The 21833-nt window shown below is 43.4% G+C and overlaps 1 protein-coding gene and 1 long non-coding RNA gene across 4 annotated transcripts in view; both read left to right on the top strand.

Annotated features, from left to right (window-relative positions):
- agbl4 (AGBL carboxypeptidase 4) overlaps positions 1–21833 on the top strand; it is a 305045-nt gene that overhangs the window by 174339 nt on the left and 108873 nt on the right. The gene's annotated exons all lie outside the window — the stretch shown is intronic.
- LOC142399814 (uncharacterized) lies at positions 15528–16662 on the top strand. The gene is made up of 2 exons (XR_012772885.1): positions 15528–15785; positions 15915–16662. It is a non-coding gene; the product is annotated as an uncharacterized LOC142399814 (long non-coding RNA).

Below are 21833 nucleotides of genomic sequence, written 5' to 3'. Positions count from 1 at the left end.
AGTGGGTGGAGGAGGTGATGTGCACAAACACAACTGAAAGAGTTGTTTTTTTTTCTTATTTCCCTTGTCCTGTCCAGCATTATGGCAGCAGAATTGTAATCTGAATACCGTTTATGCTAAACACATTTGCTATGCCAAGGGAAGCTTTATGAATGTAAAGCTCCCCTTGACACCCATCAACTCCTCATTTTTATTTATTTATTTTTGTTACAATATTTAACATGATATGATAATAGTGCCAAACCGGACCGGGGGGCAGAGAGAGAGGGAAAGCGAAGAAGAGAAAAAAAGAACAGAAACATGAAGAGACAAACATAAAAAACAATGAAAAATCCGACAACCAGCTGCTACACCTGTAAAAACAAAACTGAAGACGATTCACGGCTTTTGTGGGGAATCCAACCTTAGAAGCACCAGGAGCACCTGTAAGCAGACAAGCAGAGAACAAACACACAAACAAAAAAACAAAAAAAAACACAAGCAGCAGCAATCTCATATAATACACAGGTGACCTTAAACCACAGGACAGCACAACAACTGCTTAGTGAGCATAGTGAGCATGCTACTGGGCTAATGAATGTGTGTGTGTGAGTGTGAGTGTGAGTGTGAGTGTGTGTGTGCATGAACATGCAATACACATAGATGGTCCCACATAATAACCATGCTTAAATATCAGTGTATAGTGTCACAATCCCCCCCCCCCCCCCCCCCCAGCAATCAGAAGCAGGCCGAGAGGGCCCCCAGACCCAGGTCACCAACAGCCCCCAAGGAGCACAGAACCCGGGAAGCCCACCGCAGGGACAATCACGAATCCCCCAGAAGACAGCAGAGGAAGCTCCCGGACAGAGCCCCCACAAGCATCGGGCAGAGCCCCCCCGGAGCCCCGCCAGGCCCCCGCCACCCAGACATGGGCCGCGCGCCTTTACCGGCCCCCGTGAGCCCGAGCGCCACCAAAACCCCCCAGCAGGGGCCCCGCCCAACACCCGAGAGGGCCAGGCGCCCCAGACAGCCAACCGCAGTGGGCCAGCGCCTGCCCCAGTGCCCCTGGGCAAGCGCCCCGGGAGTCAAGACGTGCCCACAGGTGGGTGAGGCCGCGAGCAGCGGGGAGAAGCAATGCCCCCCCCCCAATCAGGAACAGCACAAGCAGGCCAGAGGACAGCAGGACCCAGACCCAGACCCAGTCACCCCATAAATCATATAAGAGAAAAAAAAAGAAATAATAATAATAATAATAATAATGAAATAAATAAATAAATAAATACATAAAGAAAAAAAAAGAAAAAAAAAAACACATCCACAAACACTTGCACAGCACATGCATCCATCCCCCACCTCCGCTGGAGTGTGGCGTAGTGGGCACATCCGGGGGCCAGCAGCCCCCCAGCCACCACAGACCCCGAACCAGCAGGACAACTCCTCCTCCTGGCCCCCCCGCTCCAGGCAGCAACCAGGCAAACTGAAAAACTGGGAAAACTGAAAGAGTTGTGATGCGATTAGTTGATCTGGCTCCAAATCGGTGGTCCCGCGTTGCTCAGTGAGAGGTTCAAAGACAACAATCTTGTGACGTATTCGGCTTATTGGTGGCATGTTGCATTATGCGTCTAGTAAAGATTGCTGAAATCTCTCAGTGTGTAGTTGCCTTAACAAGCAAGTCTGCTCCCTAAAGCCACTCCAACATTTTCTCTTTACGATAAGTCAGTCAGAACAGATTTTAACCAATTTCCTCGGCTGCAATAAAAAAAGACAAAAGATTCTCACCATTTAAGGGTTATTCTGTCTTTTGTGTAGTTGTTGTGACATTATTTTATGAAAAGCTTTTACACACGATCCATGTGTGCACAGTATCCCAGTAGTACAAACGCTTGAATTTTAGGTTTTAAAATTGTTGTTCGTTCAATGCCCAAAACAACATGTTGTTATGTAAAACAATTGAATGGCAGAAATTTAGTCTCTTCTTAAAGTGAGGACCTGGACGTGTGGTGGAATTGGGTTTGATCGGCGTGTTTTTCTCTGGAGTTGTGGCTCTAGCAAGCTGCATATTTGCAGTAGCACAGTCCTTGGGAATCTTAATCGCGATGTCAGCCATTCGTCTGTCTCCACACGGTCTCTTCCAAGAACCTGATGCACTAAGGCATCCAAAAGTAGCAAGACAGCCGCTGGTTACGCTTCCCATTGACCTTGTTATATACAGATTCAAATTAACCTTCAATCAGTGCATAATTTAAGTCAAACAGAATAATGTCAGCATCATTATGGGGTATAATCTATATATTTATATATGTTTTCTTCAAAGTAATTAAAGATACAATCCATTAGTCAACCAAACTTGATTTGAATAACAGCAGACTATTCTAAGAAACTCCTACGACAGGTCTGGATCACTCGTAAATTCTGTTCGTACCTGAAAGAAAACGTGAAATACGAAAAGATTGGTGAATGCGCAAATTCTCTTAAATCATTCATACGGACGATTTAAGAACAAATCTGTGCGTACGAACGGTTCTTGCATGAGGCCCATTATTCTTAAGTCGCTCCACAACTTGTAGTCAAAGTCTTTTAAAGATTGCTTAACCTCTGCCCATCTTAACTTCTGAAAGACTGCTTCTTTAAGGTGCTCTTCTTATACCTGATCGTGTTAGTGACCTGTTGCCAAGCAACCTGATTAGTGGCAACATACGTATGTCTGCAGCTGTTTCCTTTCAGTCGCCAATACTTTTCTGGCATTTCGTTGACCCCGCCTCAACTTTTTCAGATGTATTGCTGCCATCGAATTCAAGTTGTGCTTTTATTTTTCATGAAATAAGGAAATGTCTCACTTTCAAATTTGATGTATTTTCCATATCCTGAATACTGTATTGTGAAGAATGATTGTTTTATGAGAGTTGCAAATGGTCGTGTTCTGTATTTGTTTAAAACCTTTAGCAACTCAGGTTAGTACTTGTGGTTGTATATCAGAGCTGCAAAGTGGCACAGATAATTCAGCCGCATCTATGTTTATTTGAAAGCAGACAACCGATAAAGGACAAAGCCCGATATGTTGTCTGTTATCAAATAGCTCCCTCCCTGCTTGATCGTCGAAATGACGAGCTGAGAGGAACTACGCCGTATTTTGCCAGATGTGTGATTAGTCATAAGCGCTCCCGCTCTCTCTAAAATATGTCATAGGTGCAGTATTTTACATGTGAAATTACATTTAAGACCCCATATAATCTCACATTGTCAAAGGTTCTCTGTCATTTGAATGAGGGGGATGCTACTCTGTGCGTGTGTCTGCTTCTGCTAATTGGGCTGCATACATCTGTGTATACACAGTGTTGTGTTAACTTGTCATTAATGAAAAGCAGGAAGAAGTACAACCGTCTACCCATGTTTGTGTATGACTGCCAAAAAACAGCCGTGGGGGTTGTATCGTGTGTGTGCACATAGCTACGCACACGCACACACACAGCTTAATGCAGCCACCATGGGGCCACTTGGCATGTTGCCTTTCTTGCACTATTCTGTAATGTGATTTGTCCTGACTATTGATACCCCAAAATGCCCCCCCTCCACCCTCTCGTTAGTCCCCTCCCACCCCAATTTATCCCGACTTCCAATTTCCACACTAACCCAATTAGCACCTCGTCAATAATGCTCAGCATTTCATTTTGCTGCTTTAATTAACAAATTCAATTTGCTTGAAACTGCTGTGAAAACAAATTAAAAGCGCAACAAATTAAAAGCCCTCAGTTCCAGCGGATATAGCTAAGGTGATTACAGATGCGCCAAACGACTGTTTTCTTGTTTGTTTATCTCAGGAGGGCCCGATGAGACTTCGGGGTGGGGGGGGTGGGGGGGGGGGGGGGGGGGGCTGGAATGGACTGTCAGAGCAGCAGATATGAAACTGCAAAGCAGGGGAAAACACTGTAGAGCTCCAAGTGTCTTTGCTTTAAGAGACTTTACTCAAACAGGAACATTGTAAATATTTCTTTGTATATTCATTCATTTTGAACAAGTTTGTCATAGATATCTCACACCAAAGGTAAATGATTCTGTTTTTCTCTGCTAGGAAAACCTGAATTCTGGTATATACTTTGACACATTGGTACAGTAGCAGCCTTGCCTCGCAGGAAAACAATTGGCCCAGCAAAAACTGCTTGGGAAAGGCTCAAAGAACACAACAAAGAATCTGAGGTGATCACTTCAAATTTCCCAGACACCAGTCTGATTGGATCTGATGGTATCTTTGGAAAACAAGCTCAATGCACAAAGACTTCCGACCATAACCCACTGGGACAAAAGGAGGCTATCTTTTGCACGGGGGTCACCATCATACAGATGATCTGACAGGCTGTTTTAATCTAAAGGGGATAGTCTGAAGGTGGAATTCCTTACTAAGCCAGTACATTAAAACAGAACTCCTGGACTTTAAACAAAAGAGCAAAGTGACGGCATGAAGCCACAGAAAATAGTTGATTTACAAATGTGGTTCTGCTCTGAGCAGGCTGACAGATATTCAGAGTGCTTCTCACCGAAAGGAGCCAGTCGAGATGGTTAAACTTGATCAGGGCACCACTCTGAAGCCTGAGGTGTTTACCTATGCTCCACTTGGGAGAGACCTCAGGGCAAACACTTTGCATGAAAAAGTAATTTATTGCGTAAAGCCTTGGGAAAAATTTTGCGGTCAGAAGCAGATGCATCATCTTTAAAGTGAAACTGTGGTTATTTTTCAATGCGAGTTACGTTTTAACCCACCATGAGCTGATGGTCATCGTTAATAGGAGGGGATTACACATTTTATTAATTCTGTTATCACGTCACCATAGTATTAGTTGAATTGTTTAAGTGTGAGACTTTCATCTAGTTCTTTTTTTCAGTGAGCCTGTCTTCATTCTCTCTGACTGCCTGCTTTGCTTTTCCGAGTGAAGGTGCTCCGTCGTGGGCCCCCTTTGACCAACACTCGGCCCCTCAAGATTCCCTGCGATCTGCAGAAAAGCAAGGCCGCGTATTAGATCTCATTCTAGCTGCATCTCTATGTTGTGGTAATCCCATGCACTCATGTTATACAGGAGTAGATCAGATATGCTTCACAACAGCACTACTCAACCTGTCACCTGGCCCGGGCCACAGACACACACATACTCACAGTGAAACTGCCTGTAAGCTAGGTGCCTGTGATGGTCAATGCAGCTTTGTTTGGCTCTCATGTCAATGTGAGTCACCCCTTACTGATCGCAGACTGACCCTTTCATGATACATGCGATGCTGAGTATGCACTCAGTTCTGTTTTGTGGGTTTGTCCCTATCAAACGAGTGTCTTCTGAACAAAGTCCTGCTCCATCTTCTCTCTCTCAGCTCCACTCTCATCCCAAACTGTGATTAGAAGTTATCAGACACCAAACAGAGCATCCATCTGGTCCACACATCAACATCTGGAGAGGGTGTTGGCACACACGTCTCTCACATCTTTGCAGTTTAATTGTATTTGTGTGTGTTGCTCTTCTTTGCTTGTGTTAGTGTTTCATTGCATCTTCCTCAAACTCTTTCCGCCACCCCCCCCTTTTCTGTTCTCCGCTCGCAGCTAATTATTGTCCTGCCTAATTACCAGTAAACACAGCAGTCCATCCGACTTCAGCTTTAAAGAAATATTCGGCACTCCATTCCAATCCATGATTGAACTCAACTAAATGGAAAAGTTGTGCTGAGGAAAACGCTTTAGTCACACAGCGTTTTGTTTAATTTCTGTTCTAATATGTCTCTCACTGTCTGCTCACTTGAAGATAACAGGCATTCAAATCTGTTTTGGGGGAATATCATGAAATACAAAAATAACAGGTTTTGAATTGGAATCAAATCCCAAGAAAAAGAGGAGTTCTTTTCCAACCTACAACTTTACAACACGTACACATCCACCACTCTTGTTGGATCCATAAAGACAATAAACCCATAGAAAAATACACGTGTCCTGACCTTCAGCTCCAATTAGGCCCTGAAGGAGAGATGGATGAACTTTTCAACCTTGCGTCTTGTCTTTGATACGCCAATACGGTTGGCGTAGATACAAGAAAAGTAGCAAGTCAATGTCCGAGTTCACCGTTGTGAGGCGGAGATGCACAAAGTTCAGTTGCACAAAGGTGAAAACTTCGTTAAGGTCTCCGGAGTCTTGAGCTCCAAGTCCCATGTGGGAGAATCTCAGTTCCATTTTCTGTCTCTCGCAGTCGATTGAAGGCCCCTAATAGAAAATGATGGAAATATAAGACCGTAAAAGCGAGGTGGATTTTCCACTATACCACTGGTATTGGACTGTTTCCTAAAGATAAGACACAGCAGATGAGACGGCGCACTTTAATAAAAATGGTAACTTAAACTTGAACTTTTTGATGAAAGATCTTTTTCTTTTCTTTTTTTTTTCCTGAGTAAGTGCTGAAGAGCGTATATGGTACGTCACTCATTCTATCACTTGCCCCACCAAGATGACTTCACACGAATTGCTTTTTTTTTACATTGGAAAACTTATAAACTAAACAATCCTATGGAATTGTATTTACCGAATTGATCCATATATCACGATGAAAGATCGTTCAATTTATAAGCTTTGTTTGTCAAGTAGGATTTAATAGGTGAATGATTAATTGTCTTAAACCAGCACTAAGACTCAGTGATGAGACTACATGGAGGCCTCGATCCGTCTCTGCAGTGCGGCAGTGTTGTGTGTCTGCGACTTGGAGGGCATTGACTCAGTGTTCTCTGGTAAATACCAGGTCACTCCACCTGCACTCCATCAGGCAGGGGTCAATCACAGCCCAATGGGGATATGATGATAGGACAGAGTCCATTTGTATGTGTGTGCTTGGGTGTTGAAGTATCAAGTATGCTATCAGTGTTCTCAAGTCATTGATTGGTCCTCAGTGTCAAGACGCTGTCATTGATTCTTCTGCCAGGTCACTCTGGAAACACTTAGCTCAGCAGGAGCTCTTAGGTTACCCCTTTATACACCCATACACACTCACACACAAGTACGCACATACACACACGGGTGCGCAGGCATAGGTTGACATTTATGCGTGATATATGATGAAAAGGAGAAATGACAGCATGCCGACTACATCGGAAAAATAAAACTCAACAGTATTCATTCAACTGGACAGTTTCAGTTCATTTCATTTGAAGCCATTTGAACTCAAATTGACAAACTTTTTGATGAAGTAATAATTGGAGCAGATTTCAATTAGATTCAATTCATTTCAGTTTATTCATAAAGCGCCACTTCAAAATGAAAGTCATCGTGGGGAAAAAAAAGAAAGGAAGTTCAATTCAAGTCCAGTTGAATACAGACCAATTTAGTCCAATTATAATCAAATACAGTCCATTATAATCCATCCATCCATCCATTTTCTATACCCGCTTAATCCAATTTAGGGTCTATTCTGCCTGCTGTGAGCCTGCATCAGCCCAGAATGACCATTCTCTTTGTTTTTTACCTTCTCGCTGTGGTATCATTTAAAAAAGTTATTTCAATTCTGTTGCATTTCTGCACAACTGATTTAAAAAGATATATCTTTCTTATTTAATTTTTTTTTTTTTTTGATCATGTTATCAGATAACACAATTAGCCTGAAACAGTTTCTGACCAGGAAATATGTGCGCGTTGTCACCACTTTACCACGAAAACAACTACTCTCACACAGTATCAGACCATTTCTAATGTCCTTGTGTATTGAATTACAATGTTAGTGTCTTATTATCTCATTTCAGAGAATATTAATATAGGTTAAAAAGTTGATATAGCGGCAAGTGCTATGTCTGCCCTAAGGCCACTTTAGCCCGAGGATTTAGTGCAAAGGGGACTTTTACCAACTAGCTGGCTGGCCACTTGGATCAACCTGTTGCCTTTAAAGGTAGGGTAGGGGATCTTTTTCTGGAACATTTTTTTACATATTGCTTGAAATTCTCTTCACACCCCCATTGCAACCAATTAATTAAAAGTTTTGACACAAATATGAAAAGTTTTAGTGGCCTCTAGAACGTACAATCTAGGAAAAACAGTATCCAATCATTGTGAACGGACCGTTCACAATGATTGGATACTGATGCCATCTATCAAACTGCAATCTGCTCCCCCCTCCCCCTCCTTCCCCCTGTGCGCGTACCCTGCTCCGTGAACGAATTACGCGCCCAGAAGCTTGGCAGGAAGCTAAACTTGAGCCAGCTTGGCTAGCACCTAGCATTATTAAACGTATAGTTAGCATATACTAAATACGGCAACGATCGATGCTTGCTGTCAGAACAGCGCTCGTGCACCTTCGTGCTCGTGCGCGTTCATGTATTCTAGAGGCGTGCCTTCGGGGGGAAAGTGAAGAAAAGGGTTGGGACTTTTTACATGTGTATTTTCAAAATGCAGCTTCGCTGGACTCAAAATCCAGGATCTCCTACCCTACCTTTAATCTGACAGTTTAACCATTTGAGAGGAAATAACTATGCTGTTATGTTCATATGGGCTGGACTCATGGGAACCTTCATCAAAAAGCATGCTACCTTAAAGAAAGGTGGCAGAGAAGGTCCTCACTGCCAGCTAAGCTGCTCCTTTAATTGGTCTTCATGAATAGTTAATGATCAAGATTGAATTTAATCATGATTTTTTAATTGCTATTCACAAAGGCCGTTGTGTGTATGTCACTCATAACATATAATACCATATGACCGTACCATACAGCAAGCCTGCATTTGCCTAAATGCTCATATATGTCAGCCTGCATTATCTGTATATGCCAGCTGTAGTGTTTATTATCAGATTACTGCAGTCCAAGGCGTTGGAGGTAATGCAGTAATGGCAGCAGCAGGAGGACTGTGTGCAGGCGGCTGTCCTCTCCTTCCGCTCTGGAGGAAGCTGCTCTCCTCTCTCAGAAGGAATACATTTTTTATTTAGCTTGTTGTATTTTTAACCGAGGGCTCCTGGTCACGCAACAAAGCTCAGCTTTCCATCCCCTCTGCTCCCGTCCTATCCCTCTTTTTAGCGCTACAGCACACACTACCTGACAGTGTCATGCAAGGGGAGACGTGATCGCATTTCTACTGGCAAACAGCCACTTCCCCACTACACTTTACATTTATAAGCAGCTTTATTACCTGAATACCTCTAAAGTTATGATGTACTCGATTCGAACAGGCCAGACGGCTACGCCCAAACATAACCTAAAAAGCTCTTCCCATTAGCTCATCCTTACCTCACCTACCCTCTTTGTTACCAAGGGACGATGACTAACATGCCGTTAGATACACAGACAGACAGCGAGTAGCAAGCTCCCCTTTTACCTCTAAAGTGCAACAGATCAGTCCAGGAAGAATGTGTGTGTGCAAGAGAGAGAGTGTGTGGTTGTGGGGGTTTAACTCTCAGAGCAAATGCAGAAGTGAAAATAGTGACTCAGGCCAGATGAGGTACACAGAGTAGATAGGAGATGAAAGGGCTGAAGGAAGATGGAGGATTAGTCACACTGTTGACAAAGTTGCTCTCACTCACAAGCCCATCCACCATCGACCCTTGCCTGTGACCCTGGCTATTTGATAGGGAGTTGCTTGTGTGTGCGCTTTAGTGCATGTGTGAGTCAGCGGGGAGTTTGGATGCAGGTGCCGATTTCCGACATGTGACTTCATCAAGAGAGCTGGGGGTAAATCTAGGATGACACTGCACAGCGATAATTACCGCAGAGAAAGCTGTCGTATTAAGATTTTTTTTTTTTAAAAGGCCTTTAACCTAGCATAGACATAGGAAATAACATCCATTCCCAATGATTATTTTCATGTTTACATCTCATCTCGTGTCCTTGCCTATTTCACAGGTGGAGAATATTTTCACCTTTTTGCACAATATGCAGAGCGTGTGCGTATGTTCCATTTACCGTAGAAATCATGAACTCATAAAACTACTCACTCATTTGTGGCAATTAAAATCTTCCTCGTCGTACGCACCCAAATTGTGGTCTAGGTCAGCAGAGCCTCTGTTGTTCTTTCGTGGCAGGTTGCGCAGGTTGATAAATGAATACACTATGGACCCTCTGGCTGATGCGGATTAGCAACCCTTCACTCTTGAAACAAACTGAGATTTTGTAGGCTGATCCACAAGTTAAGCTAGTTTGCTTAGTCACTGTCTTAAAGTGGTGGTATTACTTGGGAACGGCTGGAGGTCAAAGTGTAGACAGGCTGGATTTGAGGTTATTCATCTCCTGATGGGATGAAAGGAGAATTATAACTCTTTTTAATACACGGTGTCCTGTTTTTCAGGGGCTCAAATGTAACTGGACAAATAAGTTAACACGGTCATAAACAAAATCCTTACTTTTCCAAAATTGTATCATATTCTTTCCCGGAAAGCCTGGAAACTGAGACAGTAGTCGGATGGTGGCTATGGCAGTGTGATTTAGCGATACTGACTTTGAATTACTTCGAAAAGAGCTACAAAATGACGACTGGGGTTTCTGTTCCTCTGTCCTCCTGCTTCCTCGGCCCCCCGTTTGTGTTTGTGTGTGTGATAACATCAGCAAATACGAGAATATAATTCCGTAGGAAATGTTGGCAAATGAGTTTTGGGTAGAGTGTGCATAAATATTTAATTTAGTCATAAAGCAGGGGTTTAGTATATGAATGTTTTTTTTTCACCGCTGTCACTCCATTTGACTCCCTCCTCCTCCATCTCGTCTTCCCACCCAGATTGGGACGATGGCACAGTCTGCTATCTGTCCTGCTGATTGGTTCTGTTAATGACCATATTTATACTGATTAGAACTTCATAGATTTCTTTAGGGGGGTGGCAGATGTCAGGCTCATATTAGAAGATGATTTGTAAAAATGAAATATGTAATTCCAGCAATATTTAAGTGCGACTTATAGAAACTAATAAGCAGACAATCAGATAAAGACATTTATAGAGAAACTGGGTGGTTCGTCTTGTAGTCAGAATATCAATTTTCCATTGGTTTGAAGTTTTTTGCAAAATTGCGTCTGTCCAGTTTTTTGAGTAAAGATCGAACTTTATCAAGACCTGCACTCGCAAAACACCCAAGAATAGAAGCACCAATGCAGGCTTTCTGCTTATGATTCATTAATTATGCTCCTACAGAACACTGCAGCTATTGTGAGTTAATGTTTGGACTCCCTTTCCCTCTCTTTGCCTGTATCTGTATTTTTCGACCGTGCCGCTGGCCTCTGGGTTCGCAATAGCTGGCTAGATTACAGTGACAGCTGGGGTGGTCGTCACCTCTGACTCCCATCTGCTTTCTTGTTTTTTTGACCTGATAACACTTTAACTTGCAGGTCCAGGACAGCAAACATCTGTGGATTTCAAGCAGATTTGTTTTCACAAATAATTATTTTGGATTTTTGTTCAAGTGTCTCCAGCGATACCAGCCGAGTATATGTCTGGCATTTAGTTATGATGCGATACTGAGTGGGTCTCACCCACCTGGAAGTGAGTACACAGGGAGGAATGGAATACGTTAATCCACTAGTTATAAAAAAAAAAAACACAATCGCTGTTTTTAATAGTTTGTTGCAGTGTGTGTTGAGGGGGCAGTGAAGCTGGGCTGCCATTGTCCGGGCTCAATTCTTAACTATGTTTGAAAAAGATTAATTCAATCCTATTTTCTGCCCTGAAATGCCTGCCTCTTTGCTAATGTAATTCTGTGTGAGTCAGATTCTCCCTCTTTCTTTTTGTGTTCTTCCTCTTTCTAAGGAACCCTAAGCACCATATCCACGTTGAGGACTCGCAAAAGCAGCAGGAAGAGAAAGTGGTTGCAATGTGTTGCAATTCTCAACCACAGATATATAATCTAGGTTCAAGTACTGGCACAGGATGACCAGCGCTCACACTTGTCATGTGTCGGTCATTGGGCTGTGCGAGTGCTGATGAGTGCATCTGTGTGTGGAGGCGAGCCCATGTAAAAAAACTATTGTGACGACTGGGAGGATGATTCTGAAATAGCAGGTGTTTTCATTTTCATGCTTGGTTTTGTAGGCACGTCTGTCATGGTCCTCTGGTTTTTGTGTTCTGGTCACTTTGTGTTTTATTTTGTAGTACTTCCCCCTTGTTTATTCTGGTGAGTATTACTTCCTCTCCTGAGTTACACCTGGGGTCCGTTTCACAAAGCAGGTTTGACAAACTCTGAGTCTATTCCTGAACTCTGAGTTGATCTAACTCTGAGGTAGAAAACTCTGAGTAGTTTCACCTTGAGTTATGCGTGTGCACCACAACTTTAAAAAGCCAGCATCAATAGAGCCCCGATTCGACGAGTCACCATGGCAATGGGGAAGAGGCGGGCAAAGTTTTTCACCAACCTCGAATTGGAAATCTTAATGCGCTCATACGGCGAGTTTCAACACGTTTTTAGAAATAAGTGCAACACCGCTGCAGCAACAAAAGCGTAAGTTTAAATGTAGTCCTTTGCAATCCCAATAATATTACAGGGAAACTGCTTGAATGGTAGCCCATTCATTTATTTCATTTAGGTGCAATCCCGCAAGGGAGAAGCGCACTTGGCAGCAGTTTAAGATGAAATATAAAAACATTATTCAAACAGGTGAGACCTCGGCATGGAGGTACCTCATTTTGATCATGTTTTACACTGTAAAGTAAATATTAAGTGGCTATTTGACTGTGCAGTTATTTTATTCCCAACATAATGCTGTTTTCACACACATAATGTCTTCTCATCTATATCATGTTCTGTTAAATAATTAAGCCTATTTAAACTAACAGACTTCTACTGAGGCAACAGAAAGAAGGCAGATGCCTGTAAAACGGGTGGTGGCCAGCACCGCCACCTCCGGGAGGGAAGTGGCTGAGGGAATCTCTGGAGAGAGTCCACCCCCCCATGACACAAGTATATTATAAAATATAATAGGCCTATATATATCTTTTTTAAGCCTATTCATACACATATTTATTTGTCTTTTATGTCTTTTTTTTCTTTTGTCCCAACAAAATTCTGATGGTGCCGCTCAAAAAGATAATTGTCTGTAAATGCAAAAACATCTATGTGCAGTCTGATAACTATCTCCGACGAATATTTATTTCTCTGCGCAATAATGCTGCACCTTCATCCACGGGATCGTTGTCAAAAGGACATGCTATGTTCGTGAAAAAAGTAATCTCCTACTGTGCCTAACGGACTTCTAGAAGTAGAAGAACTCGCTCTGCTGACTGAATGAATGAGGAAATCAAATGGCGTGTGTGGCTGAAAGATGGCGGAGACAGAAAGAAACTCGAGGTTTCTTGAGTAAAACCTGGTCCCGACCGAGTCTGTTACTACGGTAACTGACCGAGAGCTTAAGTTACCTCTCTTTGTGAAGCAGGCTAGAGTTACCCCTCCTTCTCGGGTTTGAGTTACCTCCCTTTGTGAAACAGAAAAAACAGAGTTTCCCTCATTTCAGGGTTAATAAACTCAGAGTTTTCACTAAACCTGCTTTGTGAAACGGACCTTTGGTTTTTGTTGCTGATTAGCTCTCAGCTGTTTCCAGTCCTCTCACCACTCCCTCCATATATATATATATATATATATATACTCCTGGTTTTCAGTTGTTTCCCGTGTTACTCTGTATGTTTTGCCTCAACTTTTTTCGCCTCTCTCTCTCTTTCCAGCCCTGCACTTGGGCTCGCTCCTCCACACTAGTGATAGTCGTCCTCCTTTGTTCCCTACATATACAGGTGGTACAGTTCAAAAAGGTCATTTTCAGATTGCACTGTAGCAGGCAGTCTACCACAGTTTCACTTGAAAAGTCCAACAAGTGAAAACTTTATCGACCTCTCTCATGTCCATAAACTTTCAGCAGAACAGACCTGCGCTTGTTCCTGATCTGTTGTTGTTTTAAAGTAATATAAGATGTTACATAAAATAGTACAATTCAGCTTTGTCTTCTTGGGTGATTCGGTTGAGCCGGTCTGAGAGCTGTCAGTCAGTGTCCCCTGTGGGCGAGCCCTCAGCGTCTTAGAAGAGAGAGCACCAGTTAATGATTTGAAATATGTGTGGCCACGTGGATGGTTCCTATGGAAGCAAATCGTAATCAAAATTCCAATTCAAATGCATTATCAGAAATGCTTTTTCATTTTAAGAATGTGGCTGCATTATTTGACTCATAAATAAAATTGCTAATCAATCATCCTATTTGCATTTCAATTTTCTTCTTCAAGACTGCTCATTCTTTCACTTAATTCAAATGAAAAGGACAAAGACATTTGAAATTTAATTTTCAAAATATGCCTCAGCAAATAGATAACAAAATTCAATTTGAAATGTAAAAGTTGAAAATTCAAATGCATTATCAGAAATGCTTTTTCATTTTAAGAATGTGGCTGCATTATTTGACTCATAAATAAAATTATTAATCAATCATCCTATTGCATTTCAATTTTCTTCTTCAAGACTGCACATTCTATGCCATAATCAAAAAGAAAACAAAGCGGACATTGCTTTTTCGTTTTCGTGGTCTGCATGCAAAATACTGCCCACAATTCGATAATGAAAAAGCAATCTGAGCGGCGCAGGAGAGTGACGTCACGCCTGCTGACCGTGCTACCCATCATGTAGGCTACGGTAGGGGGCGCTGTGCATATTTGCTGTACAGTTTAGCTGCCCAGGTGGAGTCAAACAATATATCCGATTCTGATGCCCGTGACCGGGTTGAACGGGTCACAGAGAGCTTGGCTGCATACTCTGCCGTCACAGATTCAGAGGTTAGTGCAGCAAGGGCTAGCGCGTCGCGGCTACGACCGGCCATGACTTTCTGGCCGCGGCCATTACTGAGGGAGCAGCCATTAATGAGGCTGAGACAGACGTTGCGAACAGGAGTCGGGGGATTACCTTTCACAGGTAGGATTCAACATTATTATTGGTTGTATTTTGTCAATTGAATATTATTGTACTGTATTTGTGTCTGCCGGCGAAATTGTAGCCAGCAAACGTTAAACTAGGATATGTTTATAGCCGGTGTTATGCCGAGAAGTGCACCCCCTGCTGGTCGTACTTTAAAGCGAGTCTGTGATGGAATGATATGATATAACTACATCATAATTTGTTTACCTAATTGAATTAACGGATGCAAATCTCAATAAGTCCAAATTTGTATATAAAATTAAAATAACCAAATTTCATAGTTTCAGGTTCATTTTTATATCATTTCATCTGGGCTATAATGAGTTGAGATTGTTAATAGAAAATGTATCCAACCGTCTTTCATGTTGACTACAAAAGTATTAGTCACGGCCCTTACTTTTGAATATATGTCCAATAATATAAAAATAGTTAGGAATAGGAATACTCTAAACTCTACAATTGTCAGATTATCATAATTGTACACGTATTATTAATTTACATGAAGAGATGTGAAAAAAAGACGCACGAATGAAACACCATTGTCAACTCAATATTATTTTTTTTGGATAAATGTAATAATCCACACCTGAAACGGTTTACGCGCGCTCCGTGAATGGGAATGCACTTCTCGGCATAACACCTCTGTTCACACGGCTATTAGGTCAACAGAGACTTCATAAATCATATATTCCATAACACAGGCTTAGATTACAACTAACACAAGAATGCTACTTTTGAAATAATGCAAATATTACTGTTATAACATTGACCATCAGATTTTACTCAGGTTTATTAATGACGTTTATTATGCCTGTATTATTCACATGTAATTCTTTCATCCTAACAAAAGTATTTACCTCATGTCTCATACCCACCCCTCAGATTGTCCGACCGAGAGTTGGTGTTATTCCCTCCATCTTGGGCTTACAGGTTCACCTAATAAGAGTAGGTGTATCATCATAAGGCTATTAGCATTCATAAATTGAAATATTATCAATAACAGGGCGGGGTGAAATACTTATCCCTGTGTGTGTGTATTTTTATATATTTTAATATTATGCTTCTTCATTTTAGCCAGAAAAGGGCAGGACTACATGTTCTTCCAGAAAAGCTGAAGAGAGCCTGTCTGTGGCCACTCAGGATGACCCAGAAGCTTCAACCTCAAACTCACTAACTCAGCCTAATGATTTGAGTATTTCTTTTTTAAACATAATATCAAAATTACCGTTCTAAATATGTTAAATAGCTACTTCTCAATATTTATACTGGTGGATGTTGTGGACAATGCTTTGTACTACATCGCAGGGTTTGTAGTCCTCCAGATTCTGCAAAAGCTGTCCTGTGGTGTGTGCCATGCAAGCTTGGTCAGAGATGCTGTATCTTCATCATTTCATGATAGCTACCACTTTCTAGCCCTGAAAAACAACGGTGTACTAGTGATTCCATCATGTGGCACAGTGAAGGTGCTGAGAGCTGCAGAGTGGGTGATTCGCCAAGCTTCAGCAAAGTTGTAAAGACGACGACAGTCACGTACATCATCCGGGAGGAGAACGGAGGATGTTTTTCAGCTTGGGGAACACATTGAGGAGACAAAGTTTGGCATCAACAACCATTATTCCAACTTGTTGTCATTGTTTGTGTCTGTGTTTCTGAAAATAAGGCTCCACCACATTGGCAAACTGACCTCTCTTGACCTGCATAAAAGGGAGCATGAGACAAAAACAAGCTCTGCAAAACACTCCTCTTTCAGGGCTTTTAGCTCATTTTGTTTTGCTTTAGGTTGATACCATTCAAAATATTAAAACTTGTGTATATACAACTACCTTCTTGTACAGTGTTTTTTATATTCTTTATATTTTATTATAGTATTTCTATTTTTCTAGACTAACTCAGAGAGATCCCTGAACAAGTAATGCATGTGTCTTGACTGTGGTTCATGCACAATTGGCAATTTAAAAAACATTGCACCTTGAACCTTGATGCTATGGTCATAACAAAGTTATGCTGTGAAGCCAAAAAAGCAAAAATCAAAGATATTTTCTTACATTGTTTTGGCCTTATGAAATACTTTATTACAGATTTGATAAAGCTGCTACATAAAAATCATAACAGCTGTATAGTGTCTTTATTCCTCTTCAATGATACAAAGCTTGTAGTACATGATTGGAAAATTCGTTAGGTCAACAGCTTGAATGATCTTCAAGCAGTGTGTATACATACGTACTCATTCATTCGTAGGGCACCATAGGCAATCGTCAAATAAATACACATACAAAACAAATGTCCTCTACCTTACACTGAAATATATATATACACATACATATGTATATAACAAAGCTGGATTCTCATTCCATCCGTTCCAAAGCACAAAATTACGACAAGGCTCGAGCTGCCAAAACAGCGGCAGCTGACAACGGGCATCGGTGTCTTATAAATATAGCCTACTGACCAGTCTATCACACACTGTCATTCTGCTGTTAATGTACGGTACCTGTAGTTGGTGTTCTGGCCCTAGTGTGTGTGTGTGTGTGTGTGTGTGTGTCCCACCAGAAAATGTGCGAGCCCTTGCTGTCATCCTGAGTGGCCACAGACAGGTGTTTTGTTGTTGGACTTCTGTGCTCGTCACGGACTGTCCATAACGAACACCATGTTCAGGCATAAGGGTGTCCATATGTGCACTTGGCACCAGGACACCCTAGGCCGCAGCTCGATGATCGACTTTGTGGTTGTATCGTCGGACTTGCGGCCGTATGTCCTGGACACTCGGGTGAAGAGAGGGGCGGAGCTGTCAACTGATCACCACCTGGTGGTGAGTTGGCTCCGCTGGTGGGGGAGGAAGCCGGTCAGACCTGGCAGGCCCAAACGTATTGTGAGGGTCTGTTGGGAACGGCTGGCGGAATCCCCTGTAAGGAGGAGTTTCAACTCCCACCTCCGGCAGAGCTTCAACCATGTCCCGAGGGAGGTGGGGGACATTGAGCCCGAATGGGCCATGTTCCGTGCCTCCATTGTTGAGGCGGCCGACCGGAGCTGTGGCCGTAAGGTGGTCGGTGCCTGTCGTGGCGGCAATCCCCGAACCCGCTGGTGGACACCAGTGGTGAGGGAAGCCGTCAAGCTGAAGAAGGAGTCCTATCGGGCCTTTTTGGCCAGTGGGACTCTGGAAGCAGCTGATGGGTACCGACAGGCCAAGCGGAACGCAGCCTCGGCGGTTGCTGAGGCAAAAACTCGGGCTTGGGAGGAGTTCGGGGAGGCCATGGAGAACGACTTCCGGACGGCCTCGAGGAGATTCTGGTCCGCCATCCGGCGGCTCAGGGGGGAAAGCGGTGCACCGTCAACACCGTGTATGGTGAGGGCGGGGCTCTGCTGACTTCTACTAGGGACGTCGTGAGTCGGTGGGGGGAATACTTCGAGGGCCTCCTCAATCCTACCGACACGCCTTCCGATGAGGAAGCAGAGTTGGGGAGCTCGGACGTGGGACCTCCCATCTCTGGGGCTGAGGTCTTGGTTGACACGCCTCTGCAGCATCGCGTGGACATCGGGGGCAGTGCCTCTGGACTGGCAGATTGGGGTGGTGGTCCCCCTCTTTAAAAAGGGGTACCGGAGGGTGTGTTCCAACTATAGGGGGATCACACTCCTCAGCCTCCCTGGTAAGGTCTATTCGGGGGAGAGGAGGATCCGACGGATAGTCGAATCTCGGATTCAGGAGGTGCAGTGTGGTTTTCGTCCTGGCCGTGGAACAGTGGACCAGCTCTATACCCTCCGCAGGATCCTGGAGGGTGCATGGGAGTTCGCCCAACCGGTCTACATGTGTTTTGTGGACTTGGAGAAGGCGTTCGACCGTGTCCCTCGGGGACTCTTGTGGGGGGTGCTCTTTGATACAGGCTGTTCGGTCCCTGTATGACCGGTGTCAGAGTTTGGTCCGCATTGCCGGCAGTAAGTCGGACAGTTGGTTCTGTTGGCGTCCTCAGGCCGTGACCTTCAGCTCTCACTGGAGCGGTTCGCAGCCGAGTGTGAAGCGGCTGGGATGAGAATCAGCACCTCCAAATCCGAGACCATGGTCCTCGGCCGGAAAAGGGTGGAATGCCCTCTACGGGTCGGGAATGAGATCCTTCCCCAAGTGGAGGAGTTCAAGTATCGCGGGGTCTTGTTCACGAGTGAGGGACGAATGGAGCAGGAGATTGACAGACGGATCGGTGCGGCGTCTGCAGTGATGCGGGCTCTGCACCGGCCCGTCGTGGTGAAGAAGGAGCTGAGCCAGAAGGCGAAGCTCTCGATTTACCGGTCAATCTATGTTCCTACCCTCACCTATGGTCACGAGCTGTGGGTAGTGACCGAAAGAACGAGATCGCGAATACAAGCGGCCGAAATGAGTTTCCTCCGCAGGGTGTCCGGGCTCTCCCTTAGATATAGGGTGAGAAGCTCGGTCATCCGGGAGGGGCTCGGACTAGAACCGCTGCTCCTCCGCATCGAGAGGAGTCAGATGAGGTGGCTCGGGCATCTAGTGAGAATGCTTCCTGGACGCCTCCCCGGTGAGGTGTTCCGGGCCCGTCCCACTGGGAGGAGGCCCCGGGGAAGACCCAGGACACGTTGGAGAGACTATGTCTCTCGGCTGGCCTGGGAACGCCTCGGGGTCCCCCCAGAAGAGCTGGAGGAAGTGGCCGGGGACAGGGACGTCTGGGTCTCTTTGCTCAAGCTGCTGCCCCCGCGACCCGATCCCCGGACCAGCGGAAGATGATGGATGGATGGATGGATGATACACCTACTCTTATTAGGTGAACCTGTAAGCCCAAGATGGAGGGAATAACACCAACTCTCAGTCGGACAATCTGAGGGGTGGGTATGAGACATGAGGTAAATACTTTTGTTAGGATGAAAGAATTACATGTGAATAATACAGGCATAATAAACGTCATTAATAAACCTGAGTAAAATCTGATGGTCAATGTTATAACAGTAATATTTGCATTATTTCAAAAGTAGCATTCTTGTGTTAGTTGTAATCTAAGCCTGTGTTATGGAATATATGATTTATGAAGTCTCCGTTGGCCTAATAGCCGTGTGAACAGAGGTGTTATGCCGAGAAGTGCATTCCCATTCACGGAGCGCGCGTAAACCGTTTCAGGTGTGGATTATTACATTTATCCAAAAAAAATAATATTGAGCTGACAATGGTGTTTCATTCGTGCGTCTTTTTTTCACATCTCTTCATGTAAATTAATAATACGTGTACAATTATGATAATCTGACAATTGTAGAGTTTAGAGTATTCCTATTCCTAACTATTTTTATATTATTGGACATATATTCAAAAGTAAGGGCCGTGACTAATACTTTTGTAGTCAACACGAAAGACGGTTGGATACATTTTCTATTAACAATCTCAACTCATTATAGCCCAGATGAAATGATATAAAAATGAACCTGAAACTATGAAATTTGATTATTTTAATTTTATATACAAATTTGGACTTATTGAGATTTGCATCCGTTAATTCAATTAGGTAAACAAATTATGATGTAGTTATATCATATCATTCCATCACAGACTCTCCTTAAAGTACGACCAGCAGGGGGTGCACTTCTCGGCATAACACCGGCTATAAACATATCCTAGTTTAACGTTTGCTGGCTACGATTTCGCCGGCAGACACAAATACAGTACAATAATATTCAATTGACAAAATACAACCAATAATAATGTTGAATCCTACCTGTGAAAGGTAATCCCCCGACTCCTGTTCGCAACGTCTGTCTCAGCCTCATTAATGGCTGCTCCCTCAGTAATGGCCGCGGCCAGAAAGTCATGGCCGGTCGTAGCCGCGACGCGCTAGCCCTTGCTGCACTAACCTCTGAATCTGTGACGGCAGAGTATGCAGCCAAGCTCTCTGTGACCCGTTCAACCCGGTCACGGGCATCAGAATCGGATATATTGTTTGACTCCACCTGGGCAGCTAAACTGTACAGCAAATATGCACACCGCCCCCTACCGTAGCCTACATGATGGGTAGCACGGTCAGCAGGCGTGACGTCACTCTCCTGCGCCGCTCAGATTGCTTTTTCATTATCGAATTGTGGGCAGTATTTTGCATGCAGACCACGAAAACGAAAAAGCAATGTCCGCTTTGTTTTCTTTTTGATTATGGCAAAGAATGTGCAGTCTTGAAGAAGAACATTGAAATGCAATAGGATGATTGATTAGTAATTTTATTTATGAGTCAAATAATGCAGCCACATTCTTAAAATGAAAAAGCATTTCTGATAATGCATTTGAATTGGAATTTTGATTACGATTTGCTTCCATAGGAACCATTTTGTGACGTTTCAAACCCAGAACGCGGATTAAACACTGCTTTACTCAGACTTTGATAGAGCAAAATAGAGAAAATAAAGACCAAATAATGAGAATTGATTAATAATCATATGACAAAGATACAGTGTAAGATCAGAAAGAAAATAAGATGAAGTTACAACTATATTGGAGATTTAGTTCAAAACAGCTCCACGGACCAAGACAAGCTTTGACCTAGAAATTACTTTGTGTTTCTGCTATAAAGAACAGGCGTTACAATCTGCTTTCTGTTGCAGTAATGATTCCTGCTCTGGCTCCATATCTGACTGACTGTGGAGAGTCATTGCTCTCTGCAGGTGGTAGTAACAGCGCTGTGTGTGTGTGTCGGTGTGTGTAGAAGGTGGGTGGGTCTGAGTTATGTGTGTATAAATCCGTTTGTAAGCTGAGAGTATGAACTCAGCTTCTCTGCGTCTCATGCTGTTACAGTGACCTCTGCTGCATATGTGGTCACCCACCCCAGCATCCTTAACTCTTCTGCAGCGTTCAGTGCGCGACCCGCTTATATTCACGTTCTTTTGGAAATAAGGTTGTATTTGGAGTACTGTAATACCATTACAGCATTCAGAATAACACTTTCCCTCATATTGTATATCTTAATTCAGTAAGTGTTTAGCAGAGAGTTCCTCTCCAAGCAGAGCTGAATTCAA

This window comes from Odontesthes bonariensis, chromosome 15 (genome assembly GCF_027942865.1).
Source record: "Odontesthes bonariensis isolate fOdoBon6 chromosome 15, fOdoBon6.hap1, whole genome shotgun sequence".
In the NCBI taxonomy this organism is placed as follows: Eukaryota; Metazoa; Chordata; class Actinopteri; order Atheriniformes; family Atherinopsidae; genus Odontesthes; species Odontesthes bonariensis.
This window is presented reverse-complemented; position numbering and strand designations above follow the sequence as displayed.